Genomic DNA, 20,844 nt, shown 5'->3' on the forward strand with positions numbered 1-20,844 from the left:
ACATGAAGCAGTGAAAAATTAAATGGCAATAGAATCATTATTTTTGTCTCTACTGGGTGAAAAGTATGACGTATGTAGTAATTATATCATTGCAAATGGTCATAAGTTATCAGAGTAATGTGACGGATGTTGACGCTGCAAAATCTGCCAAACTATAAAACAATGATAAAAAAGGTTGGGCTCTTTGAATACTGCAGTGGTTAGGAGTTCAGTTAAAACCAAAACCATTTTCAACCGGGTCAGACCTGATTAAAACTCTTGGTTGAAGCATATCCATGCATTTCATTATCCAGTTCTTAAAAGTGTATATATACACAACATTCAGAGAATTAATATAGGAGCAAACAACTATTAGCTATATAAGACATAATGGAGTAATGTCTACCTTGAATTCATTCAGAAGCCTACGTAATATTCTATATGTCTACGTACTTTCCTAAAACACTTAAATATGAAATAGTATCATTCAGGAGACAGGCAATCCTGTTAGCATCTCATTTGGTTACTGTGATTATTGCAGTGCGATGCGGTGACAGAGGCCTCCAACAGAACTCTGATTCATAATTAATATGGATCGAGTCGAGTGTGAATGGGATTCTGTGCTTTGGAGTCTGCTGACAAGACTTGCTTTTGGACAGCAGCTCAAAGTCCTGAAGGACCGCTAGGGCTCAAGGAGCAAAGATCCTACTTAAACAGACACTAGAAGACAGACAGACACACACACACGCTCCTACAAACGTACTCCTCCAGCTGACACGTGTCAGGGAGAGAAAGCACACAAGGCTCTGATATGAAGTGTGCCTGACTAAGTCGATTAAATGCGAATATATAAATCTCTTTGACGCGTAAAGAATTTGCTTAAAAAGTAGCACTTACATGTAATCATGTGAATGTATTTCAAAGAACATGTTAGGAAAAATGTGTACCTCCGCTGAATTAATGTGTTTAGCGTATGTGTATAAATTTGTGTTTTTTGCTGTATATGAAGGTGAGCATTTTAAGCTGCTTCATTAGCAGAGGCTTGAGCGTACTGCGTGTGTGTGTGTGTGTGTGTGTGTGCATGCGTGTGTGTACGCATGTGAGGCTGGGGGCCCCCAGCACGGTTCACGACCCAGCCTAACAGAGTGTGAACGTCCCCCCGCTGAGCTGATACTGATATAACTGTCCTGTAAGTGGTGTTGACACCAGCATTATTACCCTGTCAACCTCCATCTCTACTCAGCCTAAAGGCGTCAACTGGCATGGGGGCCCGAGCGCGTTAAGGACCAGTGTCTCTGCATAGCTGTGCCGAAGCCCAAATAAATACAGCTGCACAAAGGCCGGAAAGGGAAGGAGAAGGGGAACACTGGGGAGGCAGAAGGAAGGAGGAAGAGGGGGGGGGGGGTACGCACACTCTCGCAACTACCTATGCAGCTCTCACAAGATGCAAACATCAGAGAGACAGACTCATGCAGTAGGAAGTTATCACCACCAGGTGGCATTTTCCTGGCACACAGAGAGCATGGTGAAATGCAAATAAAGCAACAAGGCCTTGGGCCAGGCTTCTCAGCTAGCTCAGACTTCACTCTGTAGACTGTGGAGAGAAGCAGGCCAGAAACGGGGAGAAAGGGAGACAAAGAGATGAAAAGCGAGAGAGATGTGACGTGAATAAAATCAAAGTGAAATATGGAGCCGTGAATATTATTGAGATGCGAGTAGGAGCTTATCCCTTCTGCATTTTGCCCTTAGATAGCAAGATCCAACACACGGCGTGCACACTATCGTGTTCTATAAAGTGTTTGGAATCAAAATGCCTTACACTTTCCAACAGCGGGAGCCGAGCACCGTTCAGACAAAGAGGCAGCTCCAGAGCGGCAAACCCACCAGAAAGTGCAGAGACAGGAAAGATATGTGAGACGGGAGAATGTAGATTTGCGAGGGAACGAAGCACGGTCAGAAAATGAAAACAAAACACATAGCGCTGTGACAGAATGCATAGTTGCGGCAGAAGAGAACAGCAATAAAAGAATTAGAAAACTGCAGGAAGAAAGCTGGGAGAAAAGAAATTGCAAGGGTGTCTGGGAGAATGTATGGGAGTCAGCAGAATATGAAAATAAAACTGTGCAGCATTGTTTTACTTGGGCTTAAGATAATTGGAGTCAACTCGTACACTCTGGGGCAATTGAGTGCAGCTTTGTAAAAAAAGAAAGCTGGACATGTTGCTGAAAAAGTATAGTGCAGAGCTGAATATAGAGCTGAGGAGCGAGGGAAGGCCTGTGTTGAGACTTGGATTTCTCCTCCCTTGGTCCCTCTTCCTGCTGGCCCAGATACACACTGTGGGTCTTTGTGCTGAGGCTGTTACACACACTTCCTGTCTGGCCAGCAGAGGGGTGCTTTAAGGTAAGCCTCTCCCATGTTTTAGACCTACAACTGTCTTTCTCTCTGTTCCTCTCTCTTCCTGTATCAGACTTCATCAGTCTATTTATCTGTATTTATCTACCTGCTTACCACACACAGCATTTCAAAATGAATGATGTGTTGACCACCTGCCTTCTGCCCACACCCTTCCCATATTTAACATTATATTTGTGCACTCAAACCGGTTCTCTTTTCCTCACTTACATCTCCGGAGCTATTTGCATTTCTCTACAAGATACATAAAAGAAAGTGAATTACACTAATAGAAGGCTGGTGCACTTGCACAGCCAAGGACACGTTGATAAGAGTGAGAAAACATCCTCAACACAGACGCACATGCACACACACCCACACCCACATAGTGATACTGAGCAAGGTTGCCAATTTTTCCAAAAGCACCACTGAGATAACAGTGATAACAAACACTGTTCCCGCAGCCAAGTCTTTTTCTCCCGAGGAACACTTCAATGAAAATTCACAGCAAATGTGCCACTTTATGAACATAACAATACGTCAATAAGTCAGCTGGGTGAATATGCTGCACTGGAAAGCAAGAGACCCAATTACAGAGGATTTCTTAAGTTCTTTACTCATGAAAAATGCAGTGATGAAAGTCGAGAGAATCCATTTGTTTGAATGCATTTGAAAATAATTACTGTTCTGTTGGGAATGCATAGAAGTCATAATCTAAATGATTATCTGTTGGAAAAAAAACACTTTTCAATATAATAAGAATTAAGTCATACATAAAAAAAAATCCCAACACTGTATTTGCAATAAAGTATACAGTGACACACATGTACAGTTGGTGTTGGAAGCAGTTGCTCCCTTCTGGGTTGTACACGTTCAGTACAGCACTCAGTGGGCTGGACACTGACACAATATGTGTCTCACTGGGAAGTACGAACAATCCAAGTGACTCAATCCTGTCAATATGTGCCAAGAGGACAGAGGGAGGGTGGGAGGCAGAAAGTAAGAGGGCTGTGAGAGGTGGGTGGGTGGGTGGAATCAAAAGAAAAGGAGGAGCAGGGATGCTAGCAGGAGAGGAGGAAAGGAGCTGTTGGCAAGTAGAAGAGTGAAAACAGTGGAGGATATAAAGGCTGTGTATATTATACTGAATATATACATGGCAGAAAACTCCAGGAGAGCAAAGATGATCAAAGAGGTCACGCTGTCACGTTGACAACACACAAACACACACACACAGACCCACAGAAGAGCGGAAGGACATGGAACTTGTGCTGCCAAGCGGTGGTCACCTTTGACCCTTTGGCACTGTAGCTGGAGATGATGCCAGCCAGACAGCTCAACGCAGGAAGTAGTGCAAACAGTGTGTTTGAATGTGTGTGTACGTGGGTGTGTGTGTGTGTACGTGAGTGTGTACACAGGGGTGTGGACTCACACTGGCCAATCACAGGCATGAAGTCGGATCGTACGAGCCAATGGAAGCAAAGTTTGACAAGGTTGACAGGGGTTGATGTTCGCTCATTTTGTGCCATGTCAATATGCGTTCGTGTTAGCAGCTTGTGTGCGTTTGTGCCAGTGTGTTGGTGTGTATGCTGGTGTGTCTGAGTGCTTCTACGAAGACTGAGGATTAAAGGCCATGTAGGAAGAATGTGGGAGGGCGGCGGAAGAGAGGAAGCAAGGGAGAGGAGAAGAGAGGAGTTGGCAGGGAAACGAGAGAGGAGACAGTGAACTTGTGCCAGGTCTCAGGAGCTGAGCTGCCATCTTATCAAGTCTGACTCGTGGTACACAAACTTCAACCACACAAACACACAATATATGTCAGAGATGAAAGAGTGCTCAAAAGTACATGAAATGTCGCTTGGTAATGTTCACACACACACACACACACTTGAGGCACTCTTTGTCCATTGTACGGCCTGGTGAGGGCAGATGGAGAGAGTGGTGAGAGGCAAAGGGTGAGGTCATGTGAGGGAGCTGGAGCCAGGCGCGACGGCAAGCCTGAAGTCAACCTTGTAGTCAGTATCACAAGCGGACGACCCTGTGAGGGTGTGTGTTTGTGTCCCTTTGGATGTGATCTTTGATGCAGCTGAGTTTCCCAAGCACAAATAAAAAGGGGTGAATGTCACGTGTGCAAGGATGGAGAGAAAATGAATGACACAAGGCTGCGGTGCCCATAAAGCACATAAACAGCTGGCTGGAGGATTATCAGCAAACATTCAACCAATAAATTCCTCCTAACTGCATCACCCAAACACAGGTGAGCCCATAAATACTTTTAAAGAAAAAAGGGGTAAAACTTTTATAGACAAAATAATTCAAAGGAATTTGTATGACCTTAATATTAATCTTGATCTTAAAAACGCTCACACGCACATGTATGAACATGTTCAACATGCATCAGGGGGCGACCCCCAGGTTTGAAACATGAGGACAATGTGGGAGTATCTTAAACTTGCATTCTTCCTTGTAGCTAGCAGGGGGTGACTCCTCTAGTTCAGTTCAAGTTCTATTCAAATTTTTATAGCAGTCTCTGAGGAAATGACCCTACTTCTCACTTGATTTATTAGCTCAGTAAACACTGTAAACATGAGTTTATGGTCTCAATCTCTAGTTTCAAGTCTTCTTCAATACAGCATGATGTGTATTTAGTAAATGACTGTCTCATTTAGAGTCAAACTGACAATAAAGCAGGGTTTGCTTGAGGGCGTGGCTACCTTGTGATTGATAGATCGTTACCACAGCGTTGGTCGGTCTGGTAGTTCTTAGAACTGTAACCATTTCACACCGTGTTTTCAGTTCGTCAAAGTTAATTGTGACATTTAGCTCTCCTAAAAATGTTTTATTAAGCGTTCGGGTGCACTTAGCTCCCCCCTCTCATGTCACTTCTGGTTGAAACAAACCAAGATGGTGATGGCCAAAATGAGGCTTTAACACGGCAGTCCCCAAACCACTGGGTGACGCCACGGTGACTACGCCCACTTCTTACCTACAACCTATGCATGCACCTAAAGTACAAACATGACACCAACAGACATGCATACCGACACATGCTAAGTTAGTAGTAAAGAAAGGATTACTGCTTGAAAAGGGGACAAATGGCCAAAACTATCCAACGTGCATAAAAAAGTCACTCTACAGGAAAGCATAAGAAAGCATTCACAGACATTGACCACAATCTAATCCAACACATGGCGATAGTGGTAACCCTCACGGCTAGGATAGCTCCGAACAGCTTGCAGTCCGGACAGAAACGGGATGGCACCAACACAGACAAGTAGATAAACCTATCAGGATGTAGATGTACAGTAAAGCAGACCATCTGTCTGGTGGTATAGGCACTCACTGGGGAGTCGCATCGCTTCCACATACGGTGAGAGATTTAGAACTAGTGTACCGAAGGTGTGTGATTAGATCAGTAAATGTATACGTGCACATTTTAATTCTCATAAAATGTTGCCATTATCACTCTCTGTCTGCAGAAGTCACTAATACGCCGCACACTGCACATTTGTATGTGTGCAGGTGGTTGTATTCGTTTGTCGACCCCACCTCCTTCCCTTTTCTCTCATCATAACGTCACCTCAGTCTTTCCACACACACGCCAGCTGATAGGTATTCGTCTATTGATTGATCTCACTGTGCATATGTGCTTGAGTGTGAGTGTTTATGTAAGGTTCACATCCCCCCCACAACCTCGTAGCGCTTAGCCTGTAAGCCCATCCCGCTTAGCGTCTCCTCCTCTAATTCCAATTCTAATCTAATTCACCTCCTTACCACAATCACCACACACATCATTCCTGTGCTCGACCCCAGCTAAGCTACACACACACACACACACACACACACACACACACACACACACACACACACACACACACACACACACACACACATGTGAAATATCAGATTGACCACACGGCAACTGGACCATGCTATTTGACTGTAATCCATATTAATAGTGCTTTGCTTAGCCTATGATCCTAATCAATTTAATTCTGTATAACTTTGCAGCCAAAGCCTGCCAGAACATACAGGTAGAGCCTTCCCACCTGATGCTCATTTGTTATTCGGACACCAGAACAGAAAAATAAACAACACATTGGATACCACTGTTTATTATTCTCTTCACCAAATGAGCAGAATCCATTAAAAGGCCATATGAGCTTTTTTCCACACTGTAGATATACAGCTATATAATGGGAAGCAATGTGTGTATGCTGGGGCAGAGGTTGTGTGTGAGAAGACCTGATCCCCTGTAATCTAACCAGTGATGTAATGCCTGGTGCAGCCATCATAATATGTTACATAACCTTATGACAGGCTTACGTACCCTGGGGTTCACAGGGTTCATTCTGAGTATGAATGGTCGCTTTGTCAGGACTAGATGTCATGAAATAATTTAATAATCAATAATTAGCTACCCCCATTGACTAGGAATCATGAATTACATCGCTGAAGCCACTGAAGAATTACCACTTCGGGCTGATTGCAGGTACTATGATTATAACACAATCAAAATATTCAACAGTATTTTCAAAAGAGTCATCGCGCAACTCCACTCTGAGCAGGACTGGCTTTAAAAAGCGAGCTTTACTGAGGTCGAGTAGATGCCGAGCAGCAGCACTCACACAAATGCCTACATTCAGCCCTCGAAATGGCTATAGTCAAATGAGTATTAACATACCCACTCACAGCATACCTCCTCGGCCCCCAACTGTTCTTAGCTCAGAGGGAAAAGCTTTTGATTTGGTTGTGACTGGCAGCTCATGTAAACACTGCATCAGCCAGTGAGCGATAGTGGAGACCGGGAGAGAGTTGAATGCCTGCCAAAAGCTGCAAAGCCAAGTTTGGCCATATAGCAATGTGTGTGTGTGTGTGTGTGTGTGTGTGTGTGTGTGTGTGTGTGTGTGTGGTGAAAAGAGGGGTTGTATGTGCAGGCATGAGTTTCTACATACAGTATGTGAACACATGTGTGTCTGTGTTTAACCCGTTTACGTAACAGACGGGGTCCCTGGGTTCAAGCGAATTTAAAGACTGAGCAAGCAAGCAAGAAAGGCAGGGAGAGAAAAAAAGGAGAGGAAGGAGCTATACGGGGAGGGTGAAAAGGAGGGGGCAGGCTAGCAAGTTCTGCCAAAATAAGAAAAGTAGGGATGAGGTGGGTCGAGGAATTGTAAGGAAAGACAGCAAAAGGGAAAATGTAGGAGTATAGACTTCAGGGTGGATAAAGGAGAGAAGAAAAAGGAAAGTAAGACAGTAAGACCCACATTTTTTTCCACTGCTTCCCTTTATTCCAAGCACATGGCCTTTGCTCAAAAGTGGAGGCACCAAAGCGACGGGCACCTGACAAAGGGATTTTGATGGAAGCAGAGGCTGAGCAGACTTTGGATGACACTCTGCAAAGTGATTAGGACACTAAGATGCTGCCCTTGACAGAGAGGAGGGGAGAAAGTCAGTCTGGGAAGGGAGTGTGAGAAAGAGACCAGGAAGAAAGACCGGGACAGAAAAGGAAGAGAGGAGACAAAAAGCATGAAAGTGAGAGTGAGAGAAAGAGAGGGAAATAAAGAGAGAGAGAGAGAGAGAGAGAGAGAGAGAAAGAAAAAGAGAGAGAGAGAGAGAGAGAAAGAAAAAGAGAGAGAGAGAGAGAGAGAGAGAGAGAGAGAGAGAGAGAGAGAGAGAGAGAGAGAGAGAGAGAAAGAAAAAGAGAGAGAGAGAGAGAAGCATGAAGGCTTGTTTCTGGTGGGACTCCAAGAGCCAGCATCTGTTTGGCTGGGGCTCAGAAAAGTCTAGTGTTTCACCCTGCAGCGCCCGGGGGAATGCTATTCCAGGCTGCATGGGCTTCTATGAAAAACAGCTTTATGTGGAAAAGGGGAGATGGAGGGAACCGGGGAAAGAGAGGCAACAAGGGAAGGAAGGACAGCAGGAATGAGAGGAAGGAGGGGGGAAGAAGGAAAGGGAGGAAGAAGAAGACAAAAAAGTGGGGAGAAGAAAGGGAGATGAAATTATGAAGATTGGAGTCTGAGCAAGAGGAAGAAGATGAATGACAAAGTGCTGTGTCTCATGAGGTATTTAGAAAATGAAAAAAGGGGGGGGGGGGAGAAACAAAGCACAGAGGAAATGAGGACCATGCTTTCGCCTGTCAATTTCACCTGTTCACAATACTTATTCAAAACTCAAAGAAAAATAGAAACCACAAAAAAAAAAAGAATTACACACTCTCAGAGGATTTCTGTCCCTCCTCGGCATCTGGGCTAGGCCAGCTGCGTTGTGGCTCTCAGCCCCAGGCCTCCTCACCTGTCAGTCAGACGGCTGAAACCCCCCAAGGGACAACAAACAGCTGGCAGACAGGTGCCGCTGCTGTCCACCTCCCAACACCAGCACCTGTGTGTGTGTCTCTGTGTGCATTTGTATGTAGATGCATACTAATACATTGATAGCTGGATATTCCTCCATCTCTCAGAGAGTAGATATACAGTATGGACATTTAAGGAAGGCTTCTTTTTTCTTTTACTCGATAGGACAGATAGACAGGAAAGGGGAGAGAGAGGGGGGACGGCATGCAGCATAGCAAAGGGTCATGGGTCAGATTCAAACCCAGGCTGCAGTGGTAGGGACTCAGCATGGTACATGGTGCACCCGGCCTACCAGGTGGGCTACTGGGGTGCCTCAGGGGTGCTTTGTTTTTAGGAGACTTATAGGCAGTCAATCAATATCTGGATGGAAAAGCCTCCTGCTCAACAGCAAAGCAACATGTGATGTACGATGTTGGTAGAGTATGTGTGTGAGGAGGAGGAGGAGGAGGGTTATGGTATTAAAGCGGGGCTCTGGGCTTAATCAAAAGCAGAGGCACTTTCCCCTGGAAAAACAATGAGGGAAAGCAAAGTTTACATGAGCTAACTGACAGAGAGAGGGAGGAAGGAGAGATGGATGGACGAGTGAGGGAAGTTGGAAGGGAACAAAATAAACATGGAGATAGATGGAGAGAACAAGGGAGAGAGAGAGAGAGCTTGGTGCTTCAATGTGACGGGACAAAATAATGAAAATGTGCTTTTCATTTCTTGATATCTCGCAACTGCCGTACTCTATATTACTCTTTTCTTTTCTGTTTTCTGAGATACTTTGTGATATGATTTTGGTTTGTTAATTTACATTGAATCCTACAGTGGTTCCTCTCTCTCTCTACCCCCCCCCCCCCCCCTCTCTATCTAACTCCCTCTAGATCCCACTGGAACACATAAGCCTGTACTATCCCTGTACTATCAGCTTTGGGGGGGATTTCAGTCATTTTAAGGCATTTCACTTGTCCGGCTTGGATTGATGTTGAGCAAAGCAGCTCCCAAAACCACCAAACCCACACATAAAGCTGTTCAGGGTTGGCTGAGGACAGACTAGGCAGAGAGACAGACCAACAGACAGACCGACAGACAGAAGAGACAGACAAAAGAGACAGGCAGACAGAGAGATGGTTGTGGAGGGGTGTGAGATGACCACAGGCCTTGAAAGTCTTATGACTGAAATTGATGTGGAAAAGTTGCCAGATTGATGCCAGCAGTAGTGTGACGGTTTTGCTGTGAGCAGGGTGGGCTGTTAGAAAGCTTTTACAAGCCGTTCATTTTAGGAAATAATAGTTAATCGTGTCCACCATTAAGAAGATGATTACAGTAAACTTACTGAAAGTGCTCTGTTTTAAATTATGCCTCTATTTTCTCCCCTTTTTTAGTTGTAAAAGTAAAAAAAAATGTAATTAGTATATTCCTAAATACTGTTTTCTCAATGTTTGTTTTGTTTTATTATTTGTATATTAGATCATTGTTTTGGTGTAACCAAGGACAAACTGTTTTTCCCTGAAATAGCTTGGTGCTTTAGTTAGTACGTACAGCAGCTGTTTATGTCAAATGAACTACAACACCCATGTTCATCATAATGAAGAACATCATGAGACCATGACACAACCCTTTGAGGCTTTTGCTGCACACACAATACTTGTTAGTGGGATAACATTCAATCACCACACTGCTTCACACATTCATCAACATTACAAGACAGCGGTTGTACTGGACAGCTCTCAGATGTGTGAAATGCTCCCTCCACTTGTACACACTCCCCCGGGTCATTCCCTTTATTAAAAACACATTATCAGTCAACCTGCCTGGATGAAGAAGTGGGCTAAGGGTTGACTTTAAGGATACAGAAACAACATTCAGCATCACCGCAAAGGCCGACAGATACTCATCCTATCTCTAACAAACACATCATTACTCTTCCTCATTCACCAAGAGTCTCCCTCAGGCGAGGCTTTCTCTAGAAAGCTGTAAATATCCCAGCTGAGTGACTCGTTTGAGCTTACATGTGCATTAGCGTTATCTTTGGTTGTGCAGCTCTCCTGGCGATTTATAACCAAGGACCTTCACAGTGAGTAAGGAGGAGACGATCACAGACAACGATAAAGAGAAGACTTCACAAGAGTCCACAGATGGAGGTTCCAGAACGGAAAAACAGTATTTCACAATTGTCCTTATATTTCAATCTCTTACAAAACTCACTATAGAAACAGAAAATATATTATTTGATATTATTAACTAAAAACAATAATTTCATCTTAATTTGTGAAAAAACTATAGAGCTTTAACAGGAGGGCCAAATAAAAGTTATTAAAACAGTTGGTGAACAAACTTTCATCACTTTCTGTTTTCTATAATTATCAGTGCATTGAAAAAAACAAGTCATCCGGTCCGTCTTTGACAGGAAAAGACACCTGATGAAAGAGAACCGATGACATGGAACCGAAAAACAAATTTACACTGACATGTTTGTAGGAAGTCCGTCCTTCCATGAAGGAATGAATGTCCTTTTAATATCATGGCTTTGGTTCACTGGTACCACATCCATTTTTTCGCAAACCCAAACCATGATTAAAACATTAAGTTTGCACCATGATTGGCTTGTATTTTATTTTTTAAAGGTTCACCATAGTGTGAAGTCATGTGTCAGGGGCCTGTTTAAAAACAGGGATTCTGTTCCTGATCAGGCCATCAATCTTGTACTCCCTGTACCGATGTGGCTTTCTCCTGGCTTCATGCCACTGTGTGAACTTTATTGTTCAACCCTGATACCAATTATTTCATGGACGCATTACTGCATGGTGCGACTGTTTTCAAACACACACACACACACACACACACACACACACACACACACACACACACACACACACACACACACACACACACACACACACACACACACACTTGATTGCACTTGAGCTCAATAATAAAACAAAGGAGTGTGGAAAATCTGCAGATAAAGGATATGCATTAGAGGGAAGTAAAGACACACACACATGCACACACACTCACACACACACACTCACAGAGCCATATGGACCATAGCATAAACGAGTTGGCTGTTTTAATGAGCGCTGTTGAATGAATGTTTACTGCTACATGGAAACCGTCTGCACTCATCAACACTCACTCTCTGTTCTGTGATGAGACAGCCATATGATTTCACTTATCCACGGCCTTGGTCTGAAAGCCTCCAGGACGGGGATAGTGACGAACTAATAATCGCCCTTTCCTGCAATTATCCTCCTCCCCCCACGCCATCATTCTCTCGTTCACCCTCTCTTTCTTAATTCTTCTCTTTCCCTCTCAATTCTCCATCACTGCTCAGCTGTGTCTGCTCCTCTTCTCTTCTCACTCAATTTCTCTTTAATGTTTCACAAGTTAACCTCTCCCTATTCCTCCAGACACTTGCCAGCTTATTTGTCTCCACTCATCATTTCCACTTTATGCAACCCTTTATGATTACACCTAACTTGTGATATCACTGACCCTTTCTTCATTGTATATATCTTCCTTTGTATATATCAAACATGCTCACCCTCTCCCTTCCAGCATATAGAGGAAATCTGAGCAGCCAGAGGGAATGAGAATACAGTGTGTGTAACCCATGGTTTATATAGATCGGTTACTAAATTCCACATCCTCTTACACAATCCTGCAGATGTGTCCTGTATGGGACTGTTTACCACCAGAAAGACGGCTCATTTTTTATATCGCAGAAAAAGAAAGAAAGAAAAAAAAAAAACCCACCACCGATAATCAAAAACCAATGCATCTCAATGAGAAGGATGTCTTGATATAAAAGGTCTGTGACTGGTTACAACTGGTTCTAATATTACAATAAAGTTGAGTGGAGGACTGTATGAAGTCAACAACACGCTGATGCCTTGTGACAGACAGCGCCGTTAACAGAGGCGATGATGTAATCCACTTGGGGGTTTTGTGGCAAAACTACTGACGCCCTCACTGATTGTCTCTCTCATAGGAGAAAGTAAGCAGGAGGGGAGCCAGGAAGAGGAGGAGGAAGGAGGTATGGTTTATGCAAAATAAAAAGTTTATGACATACTGTTTTGGAGTTCACGCTGACATCTGTTCATGTGTATTAGTACTCACCCAATGACACACTCTAATCAATTTGTGTGATCAATAAGCCAGTGTCAGACTGTTTCAGCTTAGGCTGGCTGGTGGTCAATGCTCAGCCAGAAATCATGCAGCTCAGCCTGGGGCGTTAGGCCCAGTAAGGCCTTATTATTAGCTCTTGGGCTGGACTACCAGCCGCAGATCCTCCTGCTTTGGCTCCTTTATAACTGACAGTGATTATTTTGGCTTATTGACAAGCTAATGGTGAATCAGGACTATGAGGGATTGTTTAGAGAGGATTACTGACTGAACTAGTGGGGATATAGGGACCATGACAACGGTAATGGTGGTGCTGATGACAGGGGCCAAGCTGATCATCACTGGGTTAGAAAGAGCAACGAGGTAAGAGCTTTACACTGCAGGACGGAGACAAACACAGAGCCTCGGTACGCTGAGGAGCGTGACAAAGCGGCGGTGTTTGACCTGGGAAGGTGAACGGTCTGCACATCCTGCTTATTGTCTGGGGGTTACACCCCCACATGAGGGCCAAAGGCTCTTTGCTGATGCCTAGAGACTCCCGAACAGAGTGAAATAAGAAAAGAAAAGGGGCAAATATAGGCAAAGGGTAAGATCTCTGCAGACACCGCCACAAACTTAGCTGATTATTTTTGTATCAATCTATACATTCTTTGTTAGGAACGTGTTGTATTACACTTTTAAGGCTGCCAGGGAGAGATAAGTTTGAATGTCAACAGCAACAGGAAAAAACCCTCACTTCTCCTTCAACACCACTGCAGTACATTTTGCGATATTGGTGCCAGCCCATACCTAATTTATTGCAGGACTATATTGCATTTTTATTTGCAGTTAGGCTGATTTGTCTCATGCCTACTTTCAGGTGTATGTCACTTTGATTGCGGTGAGCTCGTGGACACTGTTGAGTGCTCGTGTGCTCGGTTGAAGAGTGGACTGACTGCTCAAAGAGGAACACGGCAGCGCGATGCAGGCGGAGCAGATCAAACACAAGGTGGAGTGACTCGCTCAGATTAACTCTCCTCTGGCTTTTCAAACAACACTGACATACGCGAACCCCTCCGCACTCCCGTTTGTCAGAGATCTATTCCTGCACTTAAAGCAGACTCTCTCTCTCTCACACACACACACACACTCATATGGCTTACGCTACCTTTGTCACCTCCCACACACCGGTTATCTCCAAGGACACAAAACCCACAAGATCCCCTACCCAATTTCCACGCATGCAGCCTAAATGGAGCTGTAAGCAGGCATTAAGCCTGACGGGGAGAAAGGGAAAAAAAAACACAACCCAATGCTGGAGAAAAGGAGGAGGAGATGGATGGAGAGAAGTAGGGAGAGAGGGAGGGGAGGGAAAGAGGGAAGAAGCAGGAGGTGGATTTCTATTTAACACACTGACTTTCATCTCCGCTTTACAACATACTTAGGCAGGGTTTTTTGGGGAAGGTACATGCTCTCTGGTTTGTGCACACACGAATGCTCCCCCTCCTCACGCAGACAAAAAAAAAAAAGACACAATGAACGCTCTGTACTTTCTGCACCGGGGACACACACACAAAAAAGCACTGCAATCCCTGCCAGACTTAAGAAAGTCTTGATTGCTAGCCAAGGTATCTGAAATAATACTCCACAGCTCACAACACTTTATGTAACTTTTTTTTTTTTTAAATCAGAGATTAGAGGTGATCTCCTTTCACTGTTAATGCTCCAACTGGTCTGATTGGTGTATCTGCAGTTTGGACTGGATGCAAGCCAGGAAATAAACCATGGGCAGCACTGGGCAACAGTCCAGGAGGAGAATATATAGCTGGATACTTCAGACCTAGGTACACATACATCATAACTTACGCCTCCACTTGACCAATGTTTTTTAATTTCCATTATCTAAGGACGTTATAAGTCACACAAGAGATCATTTCAATTTTCTACATGGATCATTTCTACGCAGTTCTAAGCTTCCAGCTCTTGAGCAGACATCATAAGACAAATCAAGCCTTTTTAAAATATTTCTCCAAACATGAAGTGTTCTTTCTCAGTCGTTTTTCTCCAGAAATGCATCCATGCACTTATAGACCGACATGTGAGGGTATAAAAAAAAAAACACTGTATAGCTTCACAGATAAAAGATGAAGACAGACAAAAGAAAGGTTAAGAGATGACACAAAGAAAGAAACACAAAGACACCGTTGCCCACAAAAAAACACATTAGTGCTCACCCCCTCTCAAACAAACACACTTTATTCAGCAGCCTCAGCAAACTGCATTATATTTTGGGTGGCCCATTATGGCTGCATGCTCAAGGACCTGTTGTGGTTGCGTTGACTCACACTTTCTCAAAACACCTTTTATTGCCTGTTTTATACTGCCATTGACTCCTCACTCACTAGTGAATCCACCAACCCCCCCCCCAGCCACTACTTTGCACCAGTGGGGGGATAACAGTTTGCGGTGTGTTTGGCTAACAGCTAAAGGAGCTACTGGCACACACACTGCTGTACCCCTCCACATGTCAGCTCTTGCTAAGCAGGCAGACAGCGTGGTGAGTTTAACTTTGTTTTTGGTAAGATTGGAAGAAGTGTACGTAATACAGCCGTCATGGAGATCTGCACACTACTGACTACTTCTAGTTTTGGAAATGTGTTTTAAACAGTACTTAGGCTACCGTTGGTTTGTGGAAGCAAACTCACACTATTTATTTTAGTTGCATTCAGTCTTTGAATGTATTCATTTGGATACAAAGACACACCATTTGGAGTAATAACTGATCCTGTCATTCCTCCACACTGTTATCAGAGTAAAACCTTCACATATAGAGCCTCTGTCATGCACATGTGCACAGGTAAAGTATAATAAACAAAGCAGAAATCTAGCTCTGATAACCCAGACAGTCAACCTCATGAATGAACCCAATGTCTGATGTACATTAAAGTTATGATATCTTACTTGCGTACATGTTAATACGCAGAATATCAATCATTGTCTTTGGAAGCAGCTAAAGAAACATAAGCTATAGCTGACTGTGATGCTGCCTTAATAAAACACAGTAGCCTAAAATACTATCCTGATATCTAAGGAATCCACCCAAAATACCTCCGGACCGAGTGACTAGCTATCTGATGTAGTCAGTCTACCTACTAGCAGGGTAATGAGCTGCCTGACTGTGTGGCTATCACTACAAGACATAAGGTTATCTGACCCCTGGCAAGTACAGTAGTTATACTGTTCACAGAGTTCCTATCTTGAGAATGTCTGCCTTTACCAAGAACTCTGCTACCACAAGGCAGCTCTTGAGCTATAATAAAGTCTAAGCATTTTTTTAAAAACAGACTATTAACAGAAGATTAACTGACACTGACTTCTTTGCATAACAGAGAAGTTGTCAACTAGGTTGTGATGGTAGTGGTGAGAATGCTAACTAAATCATCCTATCATAATGAGCTCCATGCTATCAAAGCTACTGCTATCCTTATATCCAATTTTATGGTCATTACTTTTTTGTTACTTCAAGTTAAATCAGGTGGCAACGTCCTAACCTGAAAAGTGTAAATACCTTAAGCACGGGTCGACTTCTATGGTTGCAAAAGTCGACCAGAAAATGACCCTATTTCTTACTTGATTTATTACCTCAGTGAACATTGTAAACAAACGTTTGTGGTCTCAATCCCTAGTTTCATGTCTTCTTCAATTCAATATTTGGTTGCTCTTAGCTCCACCCTCTTGTGTCACTTCTGGCTACGAAAAGCCAAGATGGCGACACATGAGGCTTCAAAGCTGCAGCCCACATGGTTGAATAGGTAAGTAACTAGTCACACAGCAACAAGAATGCTGAAGTGTCCCCTGAGCTGATCTGAAAACCAAATTTGGCTTTTAGTTTCATTTAGCAAGGAAAGCTTTGCTAGTCTATGAACCTGCCTTGTGTGAGTTATTGTAAAGTACATTGTAAATGAACTGTAAGTGAAGTACTGTAAGCTTTGCTTCACCCTAGAATTAAGACTCAAACTTATTTTAACAACCCCTCTTTACTTCTTTTTTTAAGTGGGCAAAAAGCAAAAGAAAGCCACAGGACGGGACTGTGGCGACGGCAACCAAAGCACCACTGACCAGATTCACTGACCCAAGCCTTTCAATAACAAGTTCACAAGGTGTCTCGTCATCCATTGACTTCTCCTCACTCTATCTGGCATTAACAGTGGGCTGTCTGTATGTCAGCTGCCCTTTGCCTGACCCAGTCAGTCACCCAGAGGAAGGAGTGATTAGCAGGACTGTAGTAGCAGGAGCCCACCTGCTCTGACTCAATAGGAGCCCTCACATGGCTAGCTCCCTAGAGTCAACAGAATTTTAATCACATACACAAAGACACACTTGCACAGACAAAGATCCATGTACACACAAAGATACATAAGTGCACCCACACACACACACACACACACACACACACACACACACACAAGGACAATTATGCACATAGTAGGGAATGCTCGTACTCCCTCACAGACTCTTTCATCCTAGCAGATAGATAGAAAGAGGAAGGAGGCAGAGGAGTGATAAAGACCCAGACAGCAGCAAAGGGGGGCGAGAAGGGAGGGAGGGAGGAAGGAAGGGAGGGAGGAGGAGCGTTTCCTGGAGAGACGCGGTAGGCAGGATATGCAGAAGGAGAAGGAGGAGGAGAAGGAGGAGGAGGGGAAACACAGGGGTGACTTGTTCCAAGCAGAGGTTGCGTCCTTACAGGGGCTCGGTACACGCTAAGTGTCAAACGGAGGGGGGTGGGGGGGGGCACTGGCCAGCCGCTTCCTGATGTATGGCTCACTGGAGAGTAATGCTCACACTGTTGAGCACCGACACAAATAGACTGACACATGGACTTGTGCACGGACAAGCACAAATCCATATGCACTCATATTCGTGCACGCAATACATGCAAATGCAGACATGCAATTACAAGCATATCTTCTCTTGTCCTTGCAGGTGGCGGTTTGGAATCAGGTAATGAAATACAGTTTCTGTGTTGCAAAAGAGACAAAACCCTGGAGGACTCTACAATATGTCCTGTATGTAAGAGGATCCCTCTCTTTTTTTTTTTACTGCCAAGCCTGTTTTGTTGACTGCTTTTCTTCAGCCGGCTGCCCCTTCTATCTCTCTGTCTGCCTGCTTTCCTTCTCTCTCTCTTTTTTCGTCGTGGTCTCTCTCTCCCCTTGGCACAGTCCGGCTTGTCAGGCCTGTAATAGAGCTGCCATTGTTTGATCGGGGAAGCAACAGGAACTGTACCCTGTTAACCCAGCTCTGTCGGTATGTGTGTGTGCGTGTATTTCAGGAAGGTGCATGTCAATGTGTGTGGTTATGTATATAATGTATGGCTGCCTGCAGCGGGTGTGTGTGTTTGCCTGATAAGAGTATACATTTCTCTCAAGTGAGAACACAGACTGTGTTTGAAGTGTAAGTAAGCATGACATTAGGCTTTACTGTATGTTGAACAAGTGCCTCTCTTCATTGGTCCTTACAACTACAAACCCCTCCATGTACTCTTGAAGGATTTGACCTCTAAACACGACCTCTCTTTGCTCCAGCTTTTTTCCCAAATGCATGCTCACACACACACACGGATTTATTCAAACCGCACTGTAACATTTCGTTTTCACACATGCTTTCCTTAGCCTGCCCTATAACCCTTTCTGTAACATTCTCTCTTTGCTTTCTGTGCTGTTAATACCCCCATCCCAAATCTCCAAATGCCCCCGTCTCAAGTTGCAGGACCTGGCTCTCATGTCTGTGTGTGTGTGAATGCACACGTGTGATGCTCCATTAACTCTTGTGGTGACAGGCCTTTGATGCCGCCACCGCTCCTTAATCCCAACACCGAGGGAGGGGGACAGGGGGGAGAGAGAGAGAGAGAGAGAGAGAGAGAGAGAGAGAGAGAGAGGGAAAGAGAGCTACAAGTAAGTGGGGTGGGGGTGGATCGCCGGCTGGCTTTGACCCGTTCAAGCTCTGGTTCAGGTTCAGTCGAAAGTTCAAGTTCACTCTCGGAGGCTGAACTCAGTAAGGAAATGTTACAGTCTGCAAGTGGGAAATACATTGTCACTCTGATCTTTTGCATGCCCTGTTGTTCTAATGTGTGGAAGATTTTTGGTTTTGACGTCATAGATAAAAAAATAAAATAAAAAAAAACTAAATTAAAAATGCAACTGCCTTAGAGTAACATTTAGGCATGGAACGATATGAAAATTTCATGCCACGATTATTCGGACCAACCTAATTGCAATTCACGATATTATCCCGATAGTCATCAAAATATATGCTTAAAACTTAAAACAGTGTTTTTTTATTACAATTTTTTTCTTCTCTACCATGTTAGCGAACTAGTCACACATTCAGATATGACATCAGATATTCACGATTGTCCCAAAAATTTGAAGTGTTTTTTTTTATCCTGATCCGCAATACAATTTTATATCATCCCATCCCTAGTAACAAATTAATGTTAAAAAATCTAGGTCTATTTTACATTGTTTTGGGTTTCAGTTACATTTGTAGGATTCACAGGTTCGTTCTTATTGGTTCAAACTTTTTATTGTGTGTAGTTTAGATCGCCCCGTGTCTTACGCAATGCAAGCTTTAGCTTCACAGCGTTACATTTTTGACTTTTACTTGTTTTGTACAGCCATTGTGGTGTAGCTCCAAATTAACTGTTAAACTGACCAACAAAGACAGCCTAATTAATTAAAAAAAACAGCAGATGCTTCCTTTGGGTGTAGGTAGGGGGAGAACACCATTATAAGCGGCGCACTGATAACGCCTGAGAAAATGCAGCAGACACGCTGGCTTTGTGTTCGCTGTGATGGATGTATTATCTCGTTCCATGGAAGTTGTTTTTCATCCTGTCCGAGGTACAAAAAAAAGAAAGAAATGGTAGTGAATGTGTTCTTCTGAGGGGAGGAAAACAAGCTCTGCTATCGCGGACTTCATGGAGTGTGTGCAGACATGACCATGGAGGGGTGGAGGGGTGAGGCGGAGGCAATAGAGTCTGCATCCAAAGGGGTTATGACAGACAGATCTGGACTGAATTAAAACATTTCAAAACAATGTATTTGAGTTATTGTTTCATATATGAACATCTGTGGTTTTATTAATCTTGCCTCAGCAGCATAAAAATAAAAAGGAATGGTAGTTTATCATATATCGAGGTCTCTTTGTGCACTTTCAAGAATTCAGATGCTATTTTTGACAGCAGCATGAAAGGTAATATAACAGTATGAGAGCATGACGTTCTATAACACCATCATCAAAGAGCATAATGAGTTTGTGATTCATTGGAAATGTCGTAGTTTGGATAAGGATTGCAGGGCCGCTGGGTGTGGTGGAATCATTGTTGTAATACAGAAGACTTCCAAAAAGGCGCTCTGCAGGCTTTGCACTGCAAGAAGACAGCTTTGACATGTGTTTACCATTTTGCCATCACACAGGGGAAGATTTACGACAATACCTCGCAACTTCTAATCAGAAGGGTATTTTTTGTTCTTCTTATTTTCTTTATGTCTATCTTCTTGCTTGCTTCACTCTGCCAGGTGCTGTGTGTATGTGTGCACATGTGTGTATGTGTGTGCATGAGTGATGAGGTATTTGGCAATCGGAGAGCAGGTTTAATAATAACTGATATATCCCTGGATGCTTTCAGACCCGGTTCCAGCTGGGAGCGGTCTGTGATGCCTCCAGACCCCAAAGTGAAAAGGCAATAGAGAGAGTGAGGTTTGGAGAAATGATGAGGAGGGACAGAGTATGAAAAAAGAAAAAACACAGAAGATGAAGAAAAAGGGAGGGAAGGTGTGAGCTGACATCTGCCTGGCATCCTTTCACCTCGCATGCTCTCTGACCAATCACTCTCCCCCTCCTTCGTCTTTCATAAAGTAAGGAGGGAAAATGACATCGCTCATCTGACAAAGGCAAACATCCAAACCACACAAATCCCCCCTACCCCCCCGACACCACTGTCTGACACTTCTACACTTCTCTGAGGCACTGTGCATGTGTG

The 20,844-nt window shown here is 43.8% G+C and overlaps 1 protein-coding gene across 11 annotated transcripts in view; it reads right to left on the bottom strand.

Moving 5' to 3' along the window:
* LOC311010763 (nuclear factor 1 X-type-like) overlaps positions 1-20,844 on the bottom strand; it is a gene marked incomplete at its 3' end in the record, with an annotated part of 109,972 nt that overhangs the window by 29,763 nt on the left and 59,365 nt on the right. The window lies entirely within an intron of this gene.

Source organism: Eutrigla gurnardus, assembly GCF_963514095.1.
Source record: "Eutrigla gurnardus genome assembly, chromosome: 3".
NCBI classification, from domain to species: domain Eukaryota; kingdom Metazoa; phylum Chordata; class Actinopteri; order Perciformes; family Triglidae; genus Eutrigla; species Eutrigla gurnardus.